The 12631-nt window shown below is 44.1% G+C and overlaps 1 long non-coding RNA gene across 1 annotated transcript; it reads left to right on the top strand.

The window, feature by feature from the left end:
- Positions 1–4880: 4880 nt before the first annotated feature.
- On the top strand, positions 4881–12395 carry LOC310681665. Its single transcript, XR_014513476.1, has 2 exons — positions 4881–4958; positions 12132–12395. It is a non-coding gene; the product is annotated as an uncharacterized lncRNA (long non-coding RNA).
- The last annotated feature ends 236 nt before the right edge of the window (positions 12396–12631 follow it).

A 12631-nucleotide genomic window follows, 5' to 3' on the forward strand; every position in this document is an offset into this window, starting at 1 on the left:
GAACATTAAAAAAGAACCTTGCTGCAGCAACCCAGGTCCAACCAGTCTAGAATCTTGCTTCCAATATGTAAAGCCTTGCCCCCTTGCCACAAAAACATTGTTTTTATGCTGTATTTCGATGTACCACTTAGAGACTTTTAAATATTGAGTAGTATAGAAATGTTTTTAAATAGATTTGTTGAAAGTTTCCTGCGAAATGCATTGCAAACCCTTGAGGGGTTTTTACCAACAAGAGCATCTGAAAAAAATCAGATGGGTAGAAACGCCCTCTCACCTCACTAAACCAAAATGTTTTCTTGCAACAAAAAAGAGGGGGGCATTAGAGTGGTAGGGCTATCTGGGTCTTGTTCTTAGTTTCAAGAGGGAATAGATGTCTCCGAACAACCACCAGAAGCTTTAGCAAACTACAGTTCCCAGGATTCTTTGGGTGGGGGAAACCATGACTGTTCAAGGAATATGATACTGCTTGAAATGTACGGTGAGGATTTAGACAAAATCTGCCACGGCACCTGAGGGCAGAGGCTAATTTAGAGGATGCAGGATAGACTATGGGTGGCAAAGACAGATCCAGGTATTACTGTATTTTTTGCTCTATAAGACTCACTTTTCCCCTCCTAAAAAGTAAGGGGAAATGTGTATGTGTCTTATGGAGCGAATGCAGGCTGCACAGCTATCCCAGAAGCCAGAACAGCAAGAGGGATTGCTGCTTTCACTGCGCAGCAATCCCTCTTGCTGTTCTGACTTCTGAGATTCAGAATATTTTTTTTTTCTTGTGTTCCTCCTCCAAAAACTAGGCGCGTCTTGTGGTCTGGTGCGTCTTATAGAGCGAAAAATACGGTACCTTCCCGCTAGTAAGCGGTCCCTATTTATCTACTTGCCCCCGGGGGTGCTTTCGAACTGCTAGGTTGGCAGGCGCTGGGAACGAGCAACGGGAGCGCACCCCGCCGCGGGGATTCGAACTGCCAACCTTTCGATCGGCAAGCCCGAGGCGCTGAGGCTTTTACCCACAGCGCCACCCGCGTCCCTAACAATGGCATACCCTCCAACATTTCTCCAATGAAAATAGGGAAGTCCTGTTTACTAATACTAATACTAATACTAATACTAATATTTATACCCTGACCATCTGACTGGGTTGCCTCAGCCACTCTGGGCAGCAATCCCTCTTGCTGTTCTGGCTTCTGAGATTCAGAATATTTTTTTTTTCTTGTGTTCCTCCTCCAAAAACTAGGCGCGTCTTGTGGTCTGGTGCGTCTTATAGAGCGAAAAATACGGTAATTCTGTATTGCCTTTTGCCTCTCCATTGCCTACTGCCATCTGTGGTGTCTGCACGCCAACCCAGAAAAGTTGGGATTGGATAAACACACACTCTGCCTTCATCGAAGATTGTTTGATGCAGGTGAGATGGATTCTGACGGATCATATTTAAATGCAAATGACAGAGATAACTGCTTTCCCAGCACCTCAATAAAAGACAACTTCTCCTCCTTCCCTTCTTTCTCCTCTTTCTCCCTTCTTATCCTAGTCACGTGGCCACCAGCCAAGGCACTAGTCTATCAAAAGAACAATATCAACTGGGTTTGCCTCCAAAGCAGACGGGTGGGTAGGGAAGAGACCCTTTCCAAAGAGAGAGGCTGCAAGAATCCCCCACATTTCCATTTGCTGTAAGGATGTTTGCAGAAAGTTATAGCCTTCATCAGGAAATCTGCCTTTCAAATATCTACAAATTCTAGCCCCAAGTGCGCTGACTGCCTGCTTGTCTGTTTTAATGTTGCGCAAGAAGAAATTTCCTAAGATAAAGGCAACAACTTTAACAGCAGGTGGCTGAAGCATAGCCTTCAGGAAAGCTGTTAAGAACCATTTTTTTTGTACGCGGGGTGGGGGTGTATGTCTGTGAAATAAAACATAGTAGCATGCAGTCTCACTTGCAATTATCGATTCTGAGAAAAGCAGTCACTATATATTTAATTCAGGTTGCACATGTCTGGCACACGGGCTGGCTTAAAACAACCCAGTTTTACAAATACATTTGCTTAATACAATCCCCCTTGCTGGTTTCTGTAATTCTGCCCCAGTGGTTCTTCAGCTCTCTTGAACTGACAACAACTAGAGTGGTACCTCGGGTTAAGTACTTAATTCATTCCGGAGGTCCGTTCTTAACCTGAAAATGTTCTTAACCTGAAGCACCACTTTAGCTAATGGGGCCTCCTGCTGCTGCCGCACCGCCGGAACACTATTTCTGTTCTCATCCTGAAGCAAAGTTCTTAACCTGAAGCACTATTTCTGGGTTAGTGGAGTCTGTAACCTGAAGCGTATGTAACCTGAAGCGTATGTAACCTGAGGTAACACTGTATTCTGATTTAGGCTCCAATCCTGCGCATACTTATTTGAGAGGACGTCCAGTTATTAGAGGATTGTCATATTTCTAAAAGTTAAAACCAGGACACCCCCCCCCCCAAAGTTGTTGAGCTTTCTTTAGACAAACCCCAAAGTTGTTGAGGGTCCCCCCCCAAAAAAAACACGCCAAAAATTCCCCCCAGACGTCAATTCTGCCTTTGAAATCCCAGTAATGTCCGCGAAAATCCAGATGTATGGCAGCCCTAGTTGTTATTAATTCTTATCATCATCATCAGCTTATATTATTATTCATTGCTATTCTGCATTTAATTTACAAATCGCTTCCTATGAAGCATCTCAAAGTAATTTCAAAGTACAATAAAAACGTATGTAAAACAGTATGTACCATTTAATGCTTTACTTCTGAATAGTCCTATTGTATTGGATGGCCCTGTTAATTTGTTTGTTTGTTTTGTGAACCAGGGGCACGATCCGGCAAACGTTAAGCACTTTCCATTTCACCAGTTTCCATGAGAAAGGGCGAGGCACCCGTTTCAGATAAACGGGAAAGAGGCTTAAATACCAAGGGTATTTTTTTGTATCTTTCAGAAACCAAGTGGCAGGACGACGGAAACAACCTCTCAGTTAAAATTCAGCTGCTGCAATTCTTCTCTGTAGTTGCAATCTAATGAAGCTGTATTCTTCATGCGGGGAAACCAGGCATATAGCTGGAAGGTGATCCTTAGAAGCTCCTGCTGCAGTCACAGGCGAGGCAGTTTTCATCTTCAATTTTCAATTTAAACTCAAAAGTAGTTTGCCACTTTCGTAGGTGGCAGAAACTTCAAAGAAATCCCTGAGACTCCAGCATTTTGTGTTATTTTAATCAGGAAGTTTTTTGGGGGGTGGTTAAAATCCCCCTAAACATTCTCAAGTAACCACTGGTGGTCCCCCAATTTCCGCTAGCCACTCTAACCAGAACTACAACTAAGCCAGACTGGTGACTGGGAGCGGCCGCCGAGACCACATAACACCGGTCTTGAAAGACCTACATTGGCTCCCAGTACGTTTCTGAGCACAATTCAAAGTGTTGGTGCTGACCTTTAAAGCACTAAACGGCCTCGGCCCAGTATACCTGAAGGAGTGTCTCCACCCCCATTGTTCTGCCCGGACACTGAAGTCCAGCACCGAGGGCCTTCTGGCGGTTCCCTCACTGCGAGAGGCCAAGTTACAGGGAACCAGGCAGAGGGCCTTCTCGGTAGTGGTGCCCTCTCTGTGGAACACCCTCCCACCAGAAGTCAAAGAGAACAACAACTACCAGACTTTTAGAAGACATCTGAAGGCAGCCCTGTTTAGGGAAGTTTTTAATATTTTATGCTGTATTGTTTTTAACACTCAATTGGGAGCCGTCCAGAGTGGCTGGGGAGGCCCAGCCAGATGGGCGGGGTATAAATAATAAAATTATTATTATTATTATTATTAGTAGTAGTAGTAGTAGTAGTAGTAATATATGTGTGTTATCCTAGCTCATCATGCTCAGGTGTCTTAAAACGTGAGCTCCTTTTCCCTGAAATTCTTCCTCTGTTCACAATTTAAACTGAGACTAGTTCAGGTTCATAAGCCGATATGGTAAGGAATTGCTCATTTTGCCAGCATTTTCCTGACACGCTTAGCATGCTGTCCCAGTATAAACCCATTCAATGTATTCCTCACATTAGGCACTTTGAAGCAGGAAGCCATTGTTGTCAAGCACTCAGGGGAAGCTGATCTCTTTAACCACCATTCTTGATGCAACCGTGGTAGGTTCAGCAGATCTGTCAAAAATGGAAATGCAGTTTACAGAACCATCCTTTGGGTCCAATCAATTGCCCCGGGAAATTCAAAGGCAGCCGGATATGTCCCAATGGCATGCTGCTGCATCGCTTGTGCACAGCCAATGCATTCCTGCCCTAGCTAAGCAAGAGTCTAACAAACAACAACAACAATAAATTTTATTATTTGTACACCGCCCATCTGACTGGGTTGCCCCACCCACTCTGGGTGGCTTCTAACATATATAAAAACATAATAAAACATTACACATTAAAAGGCTTCCCTATAGAGGGCTACCTTCAGATGTCTTCTAAAAGTCAAATAGTTGTTTATTGCCTTGACATCTGATGGGAGGGCGTTCCACAGGGTGGGTGCCACTACCAAGAAGGCCCTCTGCCTGGTTCCCTGTAACTTCACTTCTCATAGGGAGGGAACTGCCAGAAGGCCCTTGGAGCTGGACCTCAGTGTCTGGGCAGAGCGATGGAGGTTGAGACGCTCCTTCAGGTATACTGGGCTGAGGCTGTTTAGGTTTCCAGATTATGCACAGCTCTTCCCCAGGCTTTGATTATGAGAGCAAAAATTAAACATCTAATAGTTGAGATAGAAATAACTGGGTAGTCAGGCTGATGGTTACTTGGTTGCAGAAGTTTACTGGCCATTGCTGTTGGCATGGAGATAGTGTAGGTTGAATGCAAACATGCCATTCTGATGTGTGATGTCACAAAGGGGATATGCTTTAAGTCTTGGTAAAGTTCAAAACAGTTAACAGTCAGACTGCATCTCAGCACTGTCAAGATGGATCTCCATAACAGGTCATGAATAGTTTTATTTGGGGGATATATTAACTTTTACTATTGGGGGAAAGTTTTAGATTAGTTTTCCAGTTTGTAACCCATCAAGCTGGGGCCAATAAATATACATTTGTAACCCTGTATCCATTAAATAATCAACTTTATGTGTGAATTTGGGACTGATTCATACAACCACATTTCCTTTCTCAAGAAAGGTTGGAAGGTATGTAATTTGAATGGCTATTGCTCTTTGCTGTTAGGGTGTTGTCAGCGGATCCTGGCTAATTGCCCAGGAAAGTATAAACAAGGAAAAGTTTCATACAGTTCTTTTTATGTCAAACTTTACAGAGAGAGGCTATAGAACCCAGCCTCTTGGATAATGGCGTTGTCCTGAGTGAATCTCCACCCTCCGTCTCTCCCACTTGCTCATCTATTACTTCTATGGGTACTGATACATGCCCTCTGTCTTTGAGATCTTTGCTCTCCTACTTTTAAGGCTCGCCGGGTTCTGGGAGATGGTAGGTCTGGAATGCTTTCTTGCAACAACATGTCAGCCAGCTGCTGCTCTGGCTCTCCCATGATTTCCCAACTTCCCCCCTCCTCTGCCTCTAAGCTGTGACCTCCCCCAAACCCCTGTTGTAAATCTACATTGTCTTCCTCTTCCTCCTCCCTGGAAGGATCAGGATGGAGAGGCTGTCTCCACCATTCCTCCTCTGCCCAGTCTCTGAGACTACCTCCTCTTCAGCTGCTTCTTTTTCCTCTCTGGACTCAGCTATACAGCTCCAAATAAAACGTTTAAATGTGCTGTAAATATACAAATGGGACACCAGATGGCGGTGGTGAGCTATGCCAAATGCAATGTATTTTTCAAAACGTTTCTTTTAATAAAAAGCATTCTCACAGCGTTCTTTATATGTGTGTAGACTGCACCTCTCTCTCACTCAAGCCTCTTGTGGCTCAGCATCCAACCATCCTAACAACCCCTTCATCTCCTGACCTATCTTAAGTGACCCACCACCACTCTCCTGAGTCTGAGCCTTCCTGATGCTTCCACAGGGGGTTCTCTGGCTAGGACCTCCCACCACTCCTCCCCGTCCAGCCAGTTCCTGACACAGGCTAAAGAACAGGCTCCAGTTCAGGTTGACAAGGGTCAACAAGGAAAGGTAAAGCCAGAGGCAGGACTGACCCTACCATTAGATGGGATTGTAGCAGTTAACAGGGGGGAACTGACAGGTGATAATGATGATGACATAGAGCACCTTATAAACCCTGGAATAACCAAGATCTGCTACACAGCCCATACATTTCCAGCAGCTATGATCTCTCCAGCTTCAAGAGCAGAAATAATCGATACCTGTGTAGGATGGCCGTGTTCCACTGACCATAATAAAGGAAGTCAGACAAGCAGACTCCATTTCGGGTTTGCGTTTGCAGAGGTGGCTTTGGTTTCTCTTTGCCTCTCTCCTCATATTTCATGCCTTCATGCAATATTTACAACTGAAAGAAAGCATTCTATATCAGGATGGAATGATAAAGGGATGCTTTAGCCAGAAATGCAAGCAAAGAGGAAAAGACTTGCCTCGCGCTGCAATGCTCAAGGGACTAACGGTCATTTAGAGAAAACACATCTCAGAAGCATCCGACAAAATGCAGCTCCACAACTCACTCGGCTCTAACCTGCCTGTTTATTTAGAGTGGATACGCGAAGGTTTGTGTCTGCACGAAGAGTGTGGTCAGGAATATGGTCCTATAAATAGTTGGCAAGTATAAAGCGGGCCACAGAAATGCTGTGGGAGAACAGAACAGAACAGAACACACTGCTGCAAAATATGATTTTAATAAGCAGCACCAAGCTAAATCCCTGTACGTTTCAAATTGTTCTTCGGAGGAAATTGTATCTGTTTAACTATTAAAGATTCCGTTCTTGTTTGCTGTTTGCTCAAAATCCACAGTTTGCAAACTTGGCTAGCCTTGGCCACTGAACTGTTCAGTTAGAAACTTGCAGGGATTTAGCTCGGCACAGCTTATTAGAATAATCTTTTGCACCTCTTGCTGTTTACCACTCCACTTTCTCCCATCAAAATTATAAATGTACGGAATTCAGCCGAGATATGCACATTCTGCGATGCCTGTTGGGGATTATGCACGATGGCCAGAGAATGTACAAAAATCAGTCGTCGTTTGCACATTTCCCATGGCCTGCTGGAGAGACTATAAATAAATAAATATATTTATAAATAAATGGAATAAATGTGATCTCTTATCACATGACAGTGCAGATAAAAAGAGCAAGGGGGGAATGAATTTTCAGGTGTAAGATTAAAGATGAGTACAGTCAAATCAACCAGTGGGTGTTCATTAAGTGTGATGGAGCCGCGATGTTCTATTCAGACATTTTACATGAATGTGTGACACCATTGCATATAAAGTGCTTTTCTTTTCTTGATTAGGTAGCACCATTTGGGATTATAGACCTCTACATGTGAATTCTATGGACTGCCATTTATTACAGCTGATACCCTCATGACACCTGGTGACAAATAAAATGCTCGTGGATGGAAGGCATTAAAATAAATTCAAAATGAGAGAACAGCCAGAAAACACCCAAGAAGAACCCCAAGCATCTCTCCTGAGAGCAGTAGTGTAGCCTTATTAGACTTTATCGATGGTAGGGTGAGTGTTGCTCCCAGAACAGGGAGGAAGGAGTCAAATGACACCAAGGTTGATTCAGAGAAAGAGTTTATTCTGCTCTCCGGATAGCAGAAGGCACTTGCATGGTCAGTTCACAGCAAGTCCAAAGAAATGAGAAATTTCATGCAGTATATATATCCTCCAGGCACCCTCTCCCCCCTTCACCAGAAATCCAACCACGTCAGCTCATATACGCAAGCTGACATCCATGACCATAAACAGATATTCCTGTTCTGGTACTCTTGACCATAAAAGGTTGTTCCTGTTCCACTCCTGGCACCGTTCCCGGGTCTCTTGTCAGACCTGACAAGGTCTGTGCATCTTTTTGTGGTCAGGATGTAAGACCCAGACATGCCATCCCTGCTCCACGGAACTGACAAGGTCATCCATTGCCATCACAGACTGATAAAGGAGAGGGCTTTGAGCACTTGTTTATACAGCTAGGTTTCTGTTTATACATTGACTCAAGAGCTCAAGTTAATGCATTTTAGAAATGCTCCCTTGGAGAAGGAAAAATGAGGATTTTGGGTCCCGTTTCTGACTGACTGCACAGAACCCATTTCTTCCCCCTTCAGTAGCAACCAACATTTGCCTACAGTGATACTTTTAAATGCACACAAATTTAAAAACAAAACGGCAACTGAAAGCCTTTGAGTTAAGATCATCTTGAAAGCATCTGACCAGAAACCCTATGTTTTTGTCATCTGCATGATCTGCATTTTTATATAAGAGGAATCGGGAATAACATCACCCTTATCAGCGTGATGGCAGGTGATTGGTTACCATTCTACAGTTGCAGCGCTGCTTTGTATTTAAGGGAGACTTAAGAACTGCACACCTGCAACCACCACGTGTCAACAAGGTCATAAAATGGAACATTACTTTTCTGAACTCCGACTTCCAGTTTTTTGAAAAGTGGCTCGGCAGGAAGAGGGAAACCTATGAGTACCCTGCTCATACAACTTAGACAAAAGTATGCTATCCCGAGAAGATACTCTCCGTGCACTCTCAGCACTAAAATTACAACTTACCCACCTGGGAAAGTAGTGTATTGTGCCTGGTTTGTTGTGGTGGTGGTTAAGGGCTGAGGTGGGGGAAATGGATTTCAGTTACAAGGATCAACTCAAAGGGTAGCAATTTTTTGTCAGAAGAAATTATATGGACGCTATCAGCCCAGGCAGCGTAAGCTGAAGCAGAGAAAGTTACCAGCTGAGTCCAAATTACAGAGTATTTGTCTGATGTTATTTAACCTTTCTGCAAAGATTGCTCCAAGTGTTTTGCTAGAAAGTGGAGAGGGTCATGTTGATGCTTCGGCCTCCCCCTTTATTATCTGGGCCGTACGGCACAACTCTAAACAAGGCAACACATTTACCCAAGCTTCCATGTGCTCCTTGCGACTTTGGGTTCAATTTGCTTCGCATCTCAAGCCGAAGCTCCCTAATTTGCGCTTTCTGAAACAATACGCGAGCCGCAAGGCAGCCATCCTTCAAAATTTGCACTTATTTGAAATTTGCGATGCCATGTAAGCCAAATAATATGTACACAAATGCATATACGGGGATAAAGCATGCGTTTTAAAAGTGCAAGAGTCCATGAAAATAACAAGCAAAAATGTGCATGGAAATGCTGGTGATTTTTTATTATTATTTAAAAAATCACTGGCTGATGTGAATGACTGGAAGAAGGAGAAACTGGGGGGAACTGAAAATGACAGATTTGGCCATCCCTAGGCTAGAGAGCTCCATTCTTCTCCCACACCTGGCAGCCTTGCCTGCTGCTGCAGCAGAAACCTTGCATCGTCTCTTGCTCATGGAATGCAAGTGGAACATTGCAAGGAGTATGAGGGAGCAGTGGTATCAATGGCAGCTTTCTCCTTCCTGGGGCAATGTCATCACTGGAAGAGAACTATTCACCTGCAGACACCTGCTGCAGAACCTGCCCTTCTACCTGGGTAACTGTGCTCCTCATCCCTATCTCCTTCAGTTTAAAATGTATGTCCTTGTGTTACCCAGCTAGAGTGAAGACAATGTAGCTCTCCAGTTGTTAGACTGCAGCTTCCACTGGAGCAAAACAGTTTGAGCATCTTACGCCGATCCTGGTCTGACTGCACTGGCTACCAATTAGTTTCCAGGCCCAATTCAAGGTGCTGGTTTTGACCAACAAAGCTTTAAATGGCTCAGGACTGCAATTCCTCAAGGACCGCCTCTTCCCATATGAACCTACCCAGTCCCTGAGATCATCTTTTCAGGCCCTCCTTCGTGTGCCTCCTCATCGAGAGGTCTGGAGGGTGGCAACATGAGAACGAGCCTTCTCTGTAGTAGCTCCCCATCTATGCAATGCTCTCCCCAGGGAAGTTCGCCTGGCGCCTTCATTATACACCTTTAGGAGCCAGGCAAAAATGTGGTGGAAGAAGATTGGAAGAAATTTAAAGACTACTTACAGAAATATTGCAAAATTAATGAATGTTAGAATGATGTTGGATTGAGGTTAAGTGGTTTTTAGTAATAATGTTATGAAGGAATATGTAAAAACGGACTGTTAACAGGTGAAAATTCAAAGTTACAATATATTAAGATCAAAGATAACGATAAAAGTAAAGAGGGAAAGGATTTGCTGAATAAATAATTTGAACTGGAATACAAAAAAGGGAGGTGAGAGGAGGTCTGGGATACAAGCAAATGCAAGATAAGTTATGAAAGATTGAATTGGTTTTGTGTGTGTGTGTGTGTGTGTGTGTATTTTTCTTCTTTTTCTTTTTCTTTTCTTTTTTTTTGTAATGTTTTGAAAATTTTAATAAATATTTTATTAAAAAAAAAAGGAGCCAGGCAAAAATGTTCGTTTTCAACCAGGCCTTTGATCGACATCCTATGCCCTTTTAAAATGTGGCTATTGGATTGTTGTTGTTTTTATTTTGATTATGTATTTTCGTTTCATATTTTGATTTTGTTCTGTGAACCACGCGGACACCTCTGGGTATTGGAAATTTAAATTCAATAAATCATCATCATATCATCATCATTCCTGACTGTTGGCCATGTTGGCTGGGACTGATGGGAATTGGAGCCCACCGATATCTGGAGAGCCACTGTCTCCAGAAACCTAGTTCCAATGCTAGCCTATCTTGTATCTGTGTCTTATTATGCATCCTCTGTAGGATCCTTGCCAATGAGTGAGTGGACGATTCAGAGTCAAAGATGGAGAGCAGGTTTTGACAACCATACACAAATAAGTCAGGAAGCAAAATAGTAGGATCTGTATAAAGGATCACCAGTAATGACTTGGGATTCCCATTGGTATAAGGTTAAACATGTATTTTGTCCCTCTCCCTCTTGGTTGTTGTTTAGTCGTGTCCGACTCTTCGTGACCCCATGGACCAGAGCACGCCAGGCACTCCTGTCTTCCACTGCCTCCCGCAGCTTGGTCAAACTCATGCTGGTAGCTTCGAGAACACTGTCTAACCATCTCGTCCTCTGTCGTCCCCTTCTCCTTGTACCCTCCCTCTTGGTAATCAGCCACAATGCATAGTTGTCAGGCTTCAGTGAATTCCGATCCTCTCCCCTCTCATGGCAGACATCCAAGGAAGTAGACGAGGAAGTTCTTATCGAGTCTTTATTCAGTAATTCACAGCAAGAGGATCATGTACTCCGCCTCTTAGATTAATGGCGTTGCTCCAACTGAGCTCCTCCCCCCTCCCTTCCTAGCAACAGCACTTCCCTTTATGGTGGCCATCAGGGTTAATTGTCTCTGTGGCCTTTGCTCTTCCACTTTCAATGCATGCTAGGTTCTGGGAGAAGGGGGGTCAGAAATGCTCTCCAGTGATAATGTGTCAGCTGGCTGCTCTGCCTTTGTCTCCCCCTTTTCTCCACCCAACTCATCTGTTCACCTGTCTCTGAGCTGTGAGCTTCCTCAAACCACTGCTGTAATTCAATACTGCCTTCTTCTTCTCTGGAAGGTTTGGGGGGGCAGTCTCCACCATTCCTCCTCAGTCTTGTCCCCCTCAGTCCAGTCCCTGACATGTCTTGCAAAGCCAGGTCATCAATGCAACCCCATCCATGCCACCCCACCAGTCGCTACTGGACCTGCCCCCTTCGTTTGTGTACCTCTGAATATTTCCCCGAAGTCTGAAAACACCATGCTTTGAGGAAACAGCTACCTATATTGTGTAAGCCATGGGTGAAAGAAAAAATAAGAAATAGAGAGAAGGATTCACTTTGAGCCCCATCAGCAGAAGGCTGATGTCTGCTTGTGCAATGGGGCTTTTACTACCCCTTCCCCACATGCCCCCATCTGAAATTAGTGTCGGGTGGGTGGGAGAACCCCCGGAACAGTGCAGGGAGGGGAGTGCTGAGATGATTCCGTCTGGGAGGCTGAAATGCTTGCACTGCAGGCAACGTTGAATTCCACCCAGAAATGTTTTCCTGGAACACTTATAAGGACATCCAGAAAAGGACACCTGGCCCCCCCAATAACAGCAAAATTGAATGGATTTGTTTTTTGGCACAGCTCCTGTTTCTGCTGATGAAGAGGCTGCTCAGTGGGGCATGTGCACTGGAAACATGTGGAAAGTTCATCAGTGACAAAGAGAGCGGAGCCTCATCCATTTCACCCAACAGTACTGTTTATGGCACAGATGATGAATGAGACTTGCTGACAATGATGACCTGGGGTGGGCCTTTCGCAGAACACGATGAAGTACAATTAGTGCTCGGGGCTCTTGAAGAGTGCAATACAATGCAATAAATACTTCCCATGAAGTATTAAAACACATTTTCAAAAGAGGGAAAAGATGATGCCCTAAAAGGGAAAACCAGCGGTGAATGTCCTAACAGCCTGTAGGACATGGGGAAATGTGCCTGTCTGGTGCACAAAATAAGATTGGGGGGGGGGAGGCGACTGTTGTGCTCTTGCACAGATCTCACTCATTAACTGTAATGTGTTTATTTATTTAAAATATTTGTGAATCACCCATAATCATAGATCTAACTGATTTACCGCAAAATAAA

This window comes from Podarcis tiliguerta (genome assembly GCF_965153285.1).
Source record: "Podarcis tiliguerta genome assembly, chromosome: 7".
In the NCBI taxonomy this organism is placed as follows: Eukaryota; Metazoa; Chordata; class Lepidosauria; order Squamata; family Lacertidae; genus Podarcis; species Podarcis tiliguerta.